The sequence below is a fragment of the Stegostoma tigrinum genome, chromosome 6 (assembly GCF_030684315.1).
Source record: "Stegostoma tigrinum isolate sSteTig4 chromosome 6, sSteTig4.hap1, whole genome shotgun sequence".
Lineage (NCBI taxonomy): Eukaryota > Metazoa > Chordata > Chondrichthyes > Orectolobiformes > Stegostomatidae > Stegostoma > Stegostoma tigrinum.
This window is the reverse complement of record NC_081359.1, coordinates 46,091,718-46,104,088: the sequence shown is the minus strand read 5'-3', so window position 1 is coordinate 46,104,088 and position 12,371 is coordinate 46,091,718. Positions and strand designations below refer to the sequence as shown.

At 43.4% G+C, this 12,371-nt stretch overlaps 1 protein-coding gene across 19 annotated transcripts in view; it reads left to right on the top strand.

Annotated features, from left to right (window-relative positions):
- The window catches only part of khk (ketohexokinase), a 275,763-nt gene that overhangs the window by 53,012 nt on the left and 210,380 nt on the right, over positions 1-12,371 (top strand). The window contains exon 1 of one of the 19 annotated variants that reach the window (XM_059646533.1): positions 96-140. The exons of the other annotated variants lie outside the window; for them this stretch is intronic. The gene's annotated coding sequence lies outside the window, so the exon portion shown is untranslated. Of the gene's footprint in view, positions 1-95; positions 141-12,371 lie in introns of those variants that run through there. 19 annotated transcript variants of the gene reach the window in all.

Genomic DNA, 12,371 nt, shown 5'->3' with positions numbered 1-12,371 from the left:
CACTCGCTCATTTTCTGTATCTTCAAAACCAAAGCTTCGTCTGTTGATCTTTTGGAATTTTCTTTGTTTTGATTTATTTTGTTTCAATGAATTAGACTTGAATAAGCAACTTACTTTTGAAAACAGCTAAAGTTTAGAAGGTAAGTTTAGAAGGCAAAGATGATTCTCGATAGGGGTGAGAGAGACAGGGAAGTTGTCATGGAGGACTTCAACTTTCCAAATATTGACTGGGAACACTATAGTTCGAGTACTATAGATGGGTCAGTTTTTGTCCAGTGTGTGCAGGAGGGCTTCCTGACACAGTATGTAGATAGGCCAACAAGGGGCGAAGCCACATTAGATTTGGTACTGGGTAATGAGCCCTGCCAGGTGTTAGATTTGGAAGTAAGTGAGCACTTTGGTGATAGCGATCACAATTCTGTTATGTTTACTTTAGTGATGGAAAGAGATAGGTGTATACCACTGGGCAAGAGTTATAGCTGGGTGAAAGGCAATTACGATGAGATTAGGCAAGATTTAGGGAGCAAAGGATGGGGAAGGAAACTGCAGGGGATGGGCACATGGGAAGTGTGGAGCTTATTCAAGGAAAAGCTCCTGTGTGTCCTAGATAAGTATGTACCTGTCAGGCAAGGAGGAAGCTGTACAGCGCGGGAGCCATGGTTTATGAAGGAGGTGGAATCTCTGATCAAGAGGAAGAAGAAGGCTTATGTTAAGATGAGACGTGAAGGCTCAGTTAGGGCGCTTGAGCGTGACAAGGTAGCCAGGAAAGACCTAAAGAGAGAGTTCAGAAGAGCCAGGAGGAGACATGAGAAGTTGTTGGCGGATAGGATCAGGGTAAACCCTCAGGCTTTCTATAGGTATTTAAGGAATAAAAGAATGACGAGAGTAAGATTAGGTTCAATCAAGGATAGTACTGGTAAGTTGTGTGTGGACTCAGATGAGATAGGGGAAGCGCTAAATGAATATTTTTCAACAGTATTCACTCTAGAAAACGACAATGTTGTTGAGGAGAATACTGAGGTACAGGCTACTGAGGTACAGGCTCACAAGGAAGAGGTATTAAAAATCCTACAGAGGGTGAAGATAGATACGTCCCCTGGGCCGGATGGTATTTCTCCTAGGATCCTCTGGGAAGCCAGGGAGGAGATTGCCGAGCCTTTGGCATTGATCTTTAACTCGTCATTGTCTACAGGAGTAGTGCCAGATGACTGGAGGATAGCAAATGTGGTTCCCCTGTTCAAGAAGGGGAGTAGAGACAATCCTGGTAATTACAGACCACTGAGCCTTACCTCAGTTGTTGGTAAAGTGTTGGAAAAGGTAATAAGGGACAGGATTTATCATCATCTAGAAAAGAATAAATTGATTAGGGATAGTCGGCACAGTTTTGTGAAGGGAAGGTCGTGCCTCTCAAACCTTATTGAGTTCTTTTAGAAGGTGACCAAACGAGTAGATGAGAGTAAACTGGTTGATGTGGTGTATATGGATTTCAGCAAGGCGTTCGATAAGGTGCCCCACAGTAGGCTATTATACAAAATGCAGAGGAATGGAATTGTGGGAGATATAGCAGTTTGGATCGGAAATTGGCTTGCTGAAAGAAGGCAGAGGGTGGTAGTTGATGGGAAATATTCATCCTGGAGACCAGTTACTAGTGGTGTACCGCAAGGGTCGGTGTTGGGTCCACTGCTGTTTGTCATTTTTATAAATGACCTGGATGAGGGCATAGAAGGATGGGTTAGTAAATTTGCAGACGACACTAAGGTCGGTGGAGTTGTGGATAGTGACGAAGGATGCTGTAGGTTGCAGAGAGACATAGATAAGCTGCAGAGCTGGGCTGAGAGGTGGCAAATGGAGTTTATTGCAGACAAGTGTGAGGTGATGCACTTTGGTAGGAGTAACCAGAAGGCAAAATACAGGGCTAATAGTAAGATTCTTAGTAGTGTAGATGAGCAGAGAGATCTCGGTGTACATGTACACAGATCCTTGAAAGTTGCCACCCAGGTTGACAGGGCTGTTAAGAAGGCATACAGTGTTTTAGCTTTTATTAATAGAGGGATCGAGTACCAGAACCAAGAGGTTATGGTGAAGCTGCACAAAACTCTGGTGCGGCCTCACTTGGAGTATTGTGTACAGTTCTGGTCACCGCATTATAAGAAGGATGTGGAAGCTTTGGAAAGGGTGCAGAGGAGATTTACTAGGATGTTGCCTGGTATGGAGGGAAGATCTTACGAGGAAAGGCTGAGGGACTTGAGGCTGTTTTCATTAGAGAGAAGAAGGTTGAGAGGTGACTTAATTGAAACATATAAAATAATCAGAGGGTTAGATAGGGTGGATAGGGAGAGCCTTTTTCCTAGGATGGAGACGGCGAGCACGAGGGGGCATAGCTTTAAATTGAGGGGTGAAAGATATCGGACAGATGTCAGAGGTAGTTTCTTTCCTCAGAGAGCAGTAAGGGAATGGAACGCTTTGCCTGCAACGGTAGTAGATTCGCCAACTTTAGGTACATTTAAGTTGTCATTGGATAAGCATATGGACGTACAATGAATAGTGTAGGTTAGATGGGCTTGAGATCGATATGACAGGTCGGCACAACATCGAGGGCCGAAGGGCCTGTACTGTACTGTGCTGTAATGTTCTATGTTCTATGTTGTAAAGTTCTACTTTTCATTGCCCCGCTCCCAGCTTGTTGATGGACTTCACCTGACAGGGTTTGGGTGAAATTGTGAAGAACCAAAAGTCAGTTTGATTTAATCTTAAAACATAAAAACTGCAATGCAAAAGCGGTCCCAACTAAACGTTGCTCTGTGCCATGTAACCATATGTCTCTAATTTATTGAAAGTTCCATGAGTGTTATCAAGCAGGCCCAGTTTTCTGGTTCCCTTATCTATTTGTAAGTCAATAAACAGCGAGTAGTGTGCATAGTTTACCTTAGTGTATCATTTTTAAAAGCCTGTTTTGAATTGAATGACTCTCGCATCCCACTGGAAGAAACAGTTGATCGTCCGTGTAATCCATAAATTGAAATTTGCTCACTTGAAACTTGTAAATTGGTCAATAAATTGCACCTGCTTATAATAATGGTGCATATTAGGATATGAGCTGCTTTGAAGCAATTTTGGTGGTGTTTTCGTGACAATTTTGAATAAGTCATAATTAGTTCACCAAATATATTTGCAAGATATCAGACTTTAAGTTGATGTACTTTGCTTCTATTATGCTGAAGAGTTTTTGAACTCTACTCATCTAGGTAGCTTTCTCTATAAGTCACACAAGTATGTACTTAATTATAGATAACAAAGTGTGAAGCTGGATGAACATAGCAGGCCAAGAAGCATCTCAGCTTGGCCTGCTGTGTTCATCCAGCTTCACACTGTTATCTTGGATTCTCTAGCACCTCCAGTTCCCATTATCTCTATACTTAATTATGTTGTTTTGATAATGAGTGTTATCAGGTCACCGAGCTGGGAGGAGCATTTATCTGCGTTTTCAATCTGTTCTTTTTTGATACCCAGGAATTTTCAACAGCAATTTGACTGATCTTCATGCATATTTGAAGTGTTGTTCTCCTTTTGTACTTTGGATGAAACTAGTTTGAATAGCCCAGTTACTCATTGGATAAACCTGAGCCATTGAGTGTTGTGTTTGTACATGACATGTTATGATATTTGTATAAATAGCTACAAGCTGTAATTCAGTCAACCAATTGTGATGACATCTCAAACTGTGAAGTTGAAGCATTTAGCACAAATGTCAGGAGAACGTTGACTTTGAGTTAGAGCGGCCGTGCACTCAGTGCTAGCTTCTTTGTTTTTATATCATTGCTACTGGTTCAAATCACTTTAAAAAACTGCTTATTAACGCAATTTTTCATAAAGTTTTACAGTCATAAAACAGGAAAACATTTTTTCCCAGGGCAGAAAGCTCAGTGGTTCGCACTGCTGCCTCACAGCACCAGGGACCCGGGTTTGATTCCGCCCTCAGGTGACTGTGTGCAAACTCCACACAGCCATTCTCCAGGTGCTCCGGTTTCCTCCCACAGTCCAAAGGTGTGTAGGCTAGGTGGTTTGGCTATGCTAAATTGCTCATAGTGTTCAGGGATGTGTAGATTAGGCATTTGGGTCTGGGTGGGCCGCTCAAAGGGTCGATGTGGACTGGTTGGGGCCAAGGGCCTGTTGCCACACTGTAGGGATTCTGATTAAATAACTATTACAAGGGGGCATAATGTTAAGTTGATTGGAGGAAAGTATAGGGCAGATGTCAGTGGTAGGTTCTTTTCACAGAGAGGTGGATGTGTGGAATGCGCTGCTGGCAGTGGTCGTGAAGTCAGATACTTTAGAGACTTTTAAGCAACTCTTGGATAGGCACATGGATGATAGTAAAATGTAGGGTATGTAGGATAGATTGATCGTGGTAGGATAATAGGTCACTACAACATTGTGGGCTGAAGGGCCTGTACCATGATGCACTGTTCTATGTTCTAAGTTTCTACTGCTTTAAATCTGTAAGACAAGAACGGGTTAATTAGTAACGGTTAGGAGCCCAGTACTCACCAGTCTGGAGCCTTTCTCCCATTTTGAAGTTATGATGTCAACAGATTCCTGTAGATGTCCTGTTACTGTGTTGATCCTTGCCTAGTAACAGCTGCTGCACCAAAGCTAAGTTCTTTGTAAAGACTAGACCTGAAACTGCAACACGTTAGATTTATAGACTTATAAGCCACTGTGCCCCTCTATAGACATCAAGAATAAATGTTCAATGAAGTCAGAAGTCACACGACACCAGGTTATAAACCAACAGGTTTATTTGAAATCAAATTTAAACTTTCACCTGATGAAGGAGCAGCACTCTGAAAGCTTCTGATTTCAAAGAAACCTGTTGGACTATAACCTGGTATCATGTGACTTTTGACTTTGTTCACAACTGTATACCATTGGCACCAACACATGTCCAATAAAAATGAGGGTGGAGAGGGTGAGGGTGACGGTAGGACAGGTGGGGAGGGTGAAAGGGAGAGAAAGACTGGTCGGGGAACAGACATGGTTGGTGAGGGGGAATGGGTGGGGTGAAGGGGAATGGGTGGGGAGAGGGGGACAGTTGGTGAATGGATCGGGAAGGGGAAGAAGGATGGGTTGAGAACAAAAACAAAGTTGCTGGAAAAGCTCAGCAGGTCTGGAAGCTTCTGTGGAGGAGAAAACAGTTAACATTTTGGGTCCGGTGACCCTTCCTTTTCCTCTGAGGAAGGGTCACTGGACCAGAAACGTTAAGTCTGTTTTCTCCTGCACAGGTGCTGCCAAACCTGCTAAGCTTTTCCAGCAACTTTGTTTTTGTTCCTGATTTACAGCATCTGCAGTTTTTCTGGTTTTTATTAAGGATGGGTTGGGGGTGGGACCTTGGGGTAGGTGGGAGAGAGAGAGAGAGAAAGGAATTATCATGATTATTCTTGGTGTAACAGAGCTTTATTACACCGTGTTTAGAGCGTGGATTCATAGAGTTTAATAATGGTGCAACAGAGTTTTATTACGCTGAATTAGAGTGTAGATTGATAGAAACAAAAACAGAAGTTACTGTAAAAGCTCAGCAGGTCTGGCAGCATCTGAGAAGAGCAATCAGAGTTAATATTGTCTGGCGATTCATCCTCAGAACTGATGGTAGCTAGGAAAATGTCAGGGCATAAAAACTGAACTAACAGAGCTTCATTACACTGCGATAGCATGCAGAATGATATGGTTAACTACTGCTGTAGCAGAGCGTTATTACACTATACTACAGTGTAGATTAAGTAGGTAAATTACTGGCTTAATTACACTGTGTTACAGAGTAGATTGATTGGAATTATTACTGGTAATATCGGAGCTTTATCACACTTAGTTAGAGTGTGGAAAGATAAGGTTTATTTCTGGTGTAGCAGAGTTTTATTACACTGTTAGAGTGTAGTATGATATGGTGTATTACTGGTGTACCAAAGTTATTAAACTGTGTTATAGTTTAGATTGATTTGGGGTCATTACCAGCGTAACACAGCATTATCACACTATTAGAGTGTCGATTGATAGTGATTATTAGAGCTTGAGTATAGAGTTTATTGCTGGTGTAACAGAGCTTTGTTACATCATATTACACAGTCGATTAATTGCATTTATTGCAGGTGTGACAGAGCTTTATCACACTATTAGAGTGTAGATCAGTAGGATATATTATTGGTATAAGCTTCATTACCCTGTGTTGCAGCATAGATTGATAAAGTATATTACTGGTGTAACAGAGCTTTATTACATTATATGAGAGGGTAGATTGATAGCAATTCTTACTGTTGCCAACAAGATTGATCTTGTGGGACTGTTGGAATCCTAACATGCATACTGACCAGTGAATTTAGGCCTTCAGTAAATGTGATTTTAGAACCAATTAGGCTGATTTCTCAATGGATATGTCAAGTACACCATTTCTGTTACAAGTTTGAGCAAATGATGGCAATCATGAAGTTATGTGAGGAAATTCTTGAATGCGGATTCAAATATTGCAAACATGTTATCTGCATGTTGAAAATATGCACAAGGAATTGCACTAGTTACCATGTCATCAAAGCTGATTACCAACAAAGATGTTAACAAGAGTTTGACTCAGACAATATTTGGTGATACCATGTGTTGGAACTGAAGTAACTGCATAAGTTGCTGATTTTCATAAGTTTGTTGAATGCTGGAATAGACACAAGTAGTATGTTTAAATTTCAATGGCTTATTTGAGCGGTATACCCTTCAATAAGCTGGCAACGTTGAAAGAGCACATGGGCATGGTATTGCAGTCAATATGTAGCTTTTATGATTTTAGTAAACATGAAGGAATTTTTCAGTATGGATTTGAAAAATTCATTTAGACACCATTGCAACAGTTTTGCGCAGCCAGTTCATGCTGTGCAGATTCAGTCAAAGATAAATAGGAGGTAAAAGGGTCACTTTTTTGTATGTTTGAGTAACCCACATATATTAGGTGTAGTGAATCTTAAGAACAGATTCTACCACGTACATCACTAGGCAGGTTACCACTTTACACAAGTCCAAGTGATTCATAAACAAATAACATGACATCAGTTTCGGTGCTAGTGAGATGCCAGATATGTAGGTTTGACATCCTGACAACTGGTGGACATATCACATAGCATGCCCATTTGACCATTATCTACTGGCAGCAGGCTGACCAAACTCGGCCATCCTGTGCTTGTGAGCCCCTGAAAAGCATATCCAGCCCATTAGATATGATTCTGCTTTGGAAATCATTTATTAAATAATCTGAAATATGTTAGGAGTTACACTGGAAAACAATTTGAGATCATCAGCTGGGATCACAGAACAAAAAATTACACCACAGGAACAGGCCCTTCAGCCCTCCAAGCCTGCGCTGATCCAGATCCTCTGTCTAAACCTGTTGTCCATCTTCCAAGGATCTGTATCCCTCTGCTCCCTGCCCATTCATGTATCTGTCTAGATACGTCTGAACTGACTGCCACCTCCGCTGGCTACTCATTCCAGGCACCCACCAACCTCTGCGTAAAGAACTTTCCACGCATATCTCCCTTACACTTTTCCCCTGTCACTGTGAAATCATGACCCCTAGTATTTGAGTCCTCCACTCTGGGGGAGAAAGCTTCTTGCTATCCACCCTGTCTATACCCCTCATGATTTTGTAGACCTCAATCAGGTTTTCTCCCACCTCCCCCACCTCCATCTTTCTAATGTAAACAATCCTAATCTACTCAACCTCTCCTTATAGCTAGCACCCTCCATGCCAGGAAACATCCTGGTGAACCTCCTCTGCACCCTCTCCAAAGCATTCACATCCTTTTGGTAATGTGGCGACCAGAACTGTACGCAGTATTCCAAATGCGGTCGAACGAAAGTCCTAATCAACCGTAACATGACCTGCCAACTCTTGTACTTAATACCCTGACTAATGAAGGAAAGCATGCCATATGCTGCCTTGACCACCCTATTGACCTGCGTTGTCACCTTCAGGGAACAATGGGCCTGAACATCCAGATCTCTCTGTTCATCAATTTTCCCTAGGACTTTTCCATTTACTGTACAGTTCGCCCTCGAATTTGATCTTCCAAAATGCATCACCTCGCATTAGCCCGGATTGAACTCCCATCTGCCATTTATCTGCCCAACTCTCCAGTCTATCTATATTCTGCTGTATCTGTATTCTGCTGTAAATTGGGTCCTATGTAATGAGAAGGGAATGATTGCCAATCTGGCTGTGCAAGAACTTTTTTGGGAATGAGCAACACCTTGATTTAAAAAAAATTCTATTATATTAGGGCAGAGTGAGGTAGTTGTTTTGGAGACTAGGGTGCCTAATCTTAATAAAGGAAACTATGAAGATATGAGGCGCACGTTGGTGTTGACAGATTGGGGAGAATTAGTTAAAGGGCTGACAGTGGATTGGCAATGGCAAACATTTAAGGAACACGGGGGGAGCTGCAACAACTGTTTAATCCTGTCTTGCACAAAAGCAAAATGGGTAAGAGGGCCAATCCATGATTTACAAAGGAAATTAGTGATAGTATCCGATCCAAGGAAGAAGCATACAGATTGGCCAAAAAAATGTCTGAGGATTGGGAGCAGTTAAGAACTCAGCAATGAAGGACCAAGGGATTGATTTTAACAAGGGGAAAATACAATACGACAGTAAGCTTTGCAGGGAACATAAAGACTTGTCACAAAGTGTTTCTATAGGTATGTGAAGAGAAGGAGATTGGTGAAGACAAATGTCTGTCCCCTACAGATAGAAACGGAAGAATGTATAATAGGGGACAAAGAAAAGGCTGAGCAACTGAATACGTACTTTGGTTCTGTCTTCACAAAACAGTACACAAATCAGATACCAGAAATGTTGGCAAATGCAAGATTCGGTGAGAGGGAAGAATTGAGGGAGATCAGCAGAAATGTTGCTGGGAAAATTGATAGGATTAAAGGCAAATAAATTCCCAGGGCCTGATAATCTAAATCGAGAGTCCTTAAGGAAGTGGTACTAGAAATAGTGGATGCATTGTTGGTCATCTTCCAGGATTCTGTAGATTCTGGAACAGTCTCCGCAGATGTGGAAGGTAGCTAATATTCAAGAAGGGAGGTAGAGAGAAAACGGGGAATTAAGCTTACTTGTCCATAATGTTGGTAGTTAGGGCAAATTCTTGAATCCATTATCAAGGACTTTATAGCGGAGCATTTAGAAAGCATAGAACATAGAACAATACCGTGCAGAACAGGCCCTTTGGCCCTCAATGTTGCGCCGACCTGTGAACTAATCTAAGCCCATCCCACTACACTATCCCATCCTCATCCCTATGCTGATCCAAGGACTGTTTAAATCCCCCTAATGTGGCTGAGTTAACTACATTGGCAGGCAGGGCTTTCTACGCCCTTACCACTCTGAGTAAAGAACCTGCCTCTGACATCTATCTTAAATCTATCATCCCTTAATTTGTAGCTATGCCCCCTCGTACAAGCTGACGTCATCATCCTAGGAAAAAGTCCGTGACTGTCCACCTTATCTAATCCTCTGATCATCTAGGTGATGGCCTAGTGGTATTATCTGTGGACTATTAATCCAGAAACCCAGCTGATGTTCTGGGGACTCGGGTTCAAATCCAACCATGGCAGATAGTGGAATTGGAATTCAAAAAAAAGTCTGGCCTACATGTGACTCCAAACCCACAGCAATGCGACTGACTCTCACCTGCCCTCTGAAATGGACTAGCAAGCCACTAAGTTGTACCAATTGCTGCAAAGACTCAAAGAAATGAGACTGGATGGATTACCTGACATTGACCCAGGCATCGGAAAAGACAATGGCTGAAACAGCCCTGGCCTCCTCACTAACATCTGGGGGTTAGTGCCAAAACTGGGAGAGCTGTCTCTCAAACTAGTCAAGCAACAGCCTGACAGGTTCCAGACCCAAAACGTCAGCTTTCCTGCTCCTCTGCTGCTTGGCCTGCTGTGTTCATCCAGCTCTACACCTTGTTATCTCAGATTCTCCAGCATCGGCATTTCCTACTATCTGTCTCAGCCTGACATTGTCTGTAAGGTATCATTCTGAGTATGACTATGTCCCAGACACCACCATCACGATCCCGGGATATGTCCTGTCACCCCAGCAGTGGGTGTGGCACAGTGGTATACAGTAGGGAGGGTGTTGCTCTAGGAGTCCTCAGCATTGACACCGGACCCCATGAAGCCTCATGGCTTCAAGTTGATGAATCAGTATTCCTCAATGTTGAACAACACTTAGAGGAAGCACTGAGGATGGCAAGGGCACAAAATGTACTCTGGGTGGGGGATTTCAATGTCCACTGGGCCTGCGACAAGTGGTGAGGGAACCAATAAGAGGGAAAAACATACTTGACCTCATCTTACTAATCTGCAAGCTGCGGTTGCGTCAGTCCATGACAGGATTGATAAGTGACCGTTGCACAGCCCTTGTGGAGACGAAGTCCCACTTTCACTTTGAGAACAACCTCCATCGTGTTGTATAGCACTATCACCGTGCTAAATGGAACAGGCTTCGCACAGATCAGGCATCTCAAGATTGGGCATTCATGAGGCACTGTGGGCCATCAACAGTAGCAGAATTGTACTCCTGCACAATCTGTAACCTCATGGCCTGGCATATCCCCCACTCAAACATTACCAACAAGCCAGGGGATCAACCCTGGTTCAATGGAGGGCATGCCAGGAGCAGCACCAGGCATACCTGAAGATGAAGTATCAACCTGGTGAAGCCACCAAGCAGGACTACCTGCACGCCAAACAGCAAGTGATAGACACACCTGAGCTATCCCATAACCAATGGATCAGATCTCTGCAGTCCTGTCACATCCATTCATGAATGGTGGTGGATGATTAAACAACTCACTGGAGGAAGAGGCTCCACAAATGTCCCCAGCCTCAATGATGGAAGAGCCCAGCACATCAGCGCAAAAGATCAGGCTGAAGCAGTTGCAGCAATTTTCAGCCAGAAGTGCCGAGTGGTTGATTCATCTCAGCCTCCTCCAGCGGTCCCCAGCATTCCAGATACCAATCCTTGCCTGGATGACTGCAGCCCCAACAACAGTCAAGAAGCTTGACACCATCCAGGACAAAGCAGCCTGGTTGATTGGCACTACATCCATACATCCACAAACATTCACTACTTCCAACACTGACGTTCAGTAGCAGCAGTGTGTACTATCTACAAGACGCTCTGCAGAAATTCACCAAAGATCCTCAGACAGCACCTTCCAAACCCAGGACCACTTCTGTCTAGAAGGACAAGGGCAGCAGATATATGGGGACACCACCAGCTCCAAGTCACGCATCATCCTGACCTGGAAATATAGCACCAGTTCTTCACTGTCGCTGGGTCAAAATCCTGGAATTCCCTCCCTAATAATAGCATTGTGAGTCAACACACAGCAGGAACAATGCAGCGGTTCAAGGAGGCAGCTCACCACCACTTCAAGGGCAATTAGGGATCAGCAAGAAATGCTGGCTGGCCAGCCACTCGTGCCCACATCTCTCAAAATGAATAGAAAGAAAAGTCCTGCAGAAGAGATTATTGTGCAAATTTAAAGCACAATGGACTGGGGCAAGGTGGACAGAAAACCGGCTGGTAGAGAGGAAACGAGTAGAAATCATTGGGTGCTTTTCAAATTTGCAGACAGTAGCTGGTAGGGTGCCACAGGGATCAGTGCTGGGACCCCAGCTATTCACAATACACACGAATGATTTGGATGAGGGAACAAAATGTAACATCTCAAAGTTTGCAGATGACATCAAGTTGGATGAGGGGGATGAACTGTGATGAGGATGCAGAGATCCTTAAACATGATCTGGACAGTTTGGGAAAGTGGCCAAATCAATGGCAGATGCAGTATAATTTGGATAAATGTGAGGTTATTCACTTTGGAAGCAAAACAAGAAGGCTAATTACTACCTGAATGACTTTAAATTGGGAGAGGGGAGTGTGCAGGAGGAGCTTGTTACAGAAGGATACCCATTGCTGAAGATAAGCATGCATGTGCAGCAGGTGCTAAAGAAGGCAAATTGTATGTTGGCCTTCATTGCAAGAGGTTTCAAGTACAGGAGCAGGGACGTGTTATAACAGTTACATAGGGCCTTGGTGAGGCCATGCCTAGAATATTGTGTGCAGTTTTGGTCTCCTTTTCTCCGGAAGGATGCTCTTGCTGTTAAGAGACTGCAGTGAAGGTTTACCAGGCTGATTCTAGGGATGAGGAGAGATTGACTGACTGTTAGCCACAACGATGCCACCCAAAGGTTGCAGGAACAGTAACTCATATTTCACTTGGGAACCCTGCAGCCTAATGGTATCAATGTGG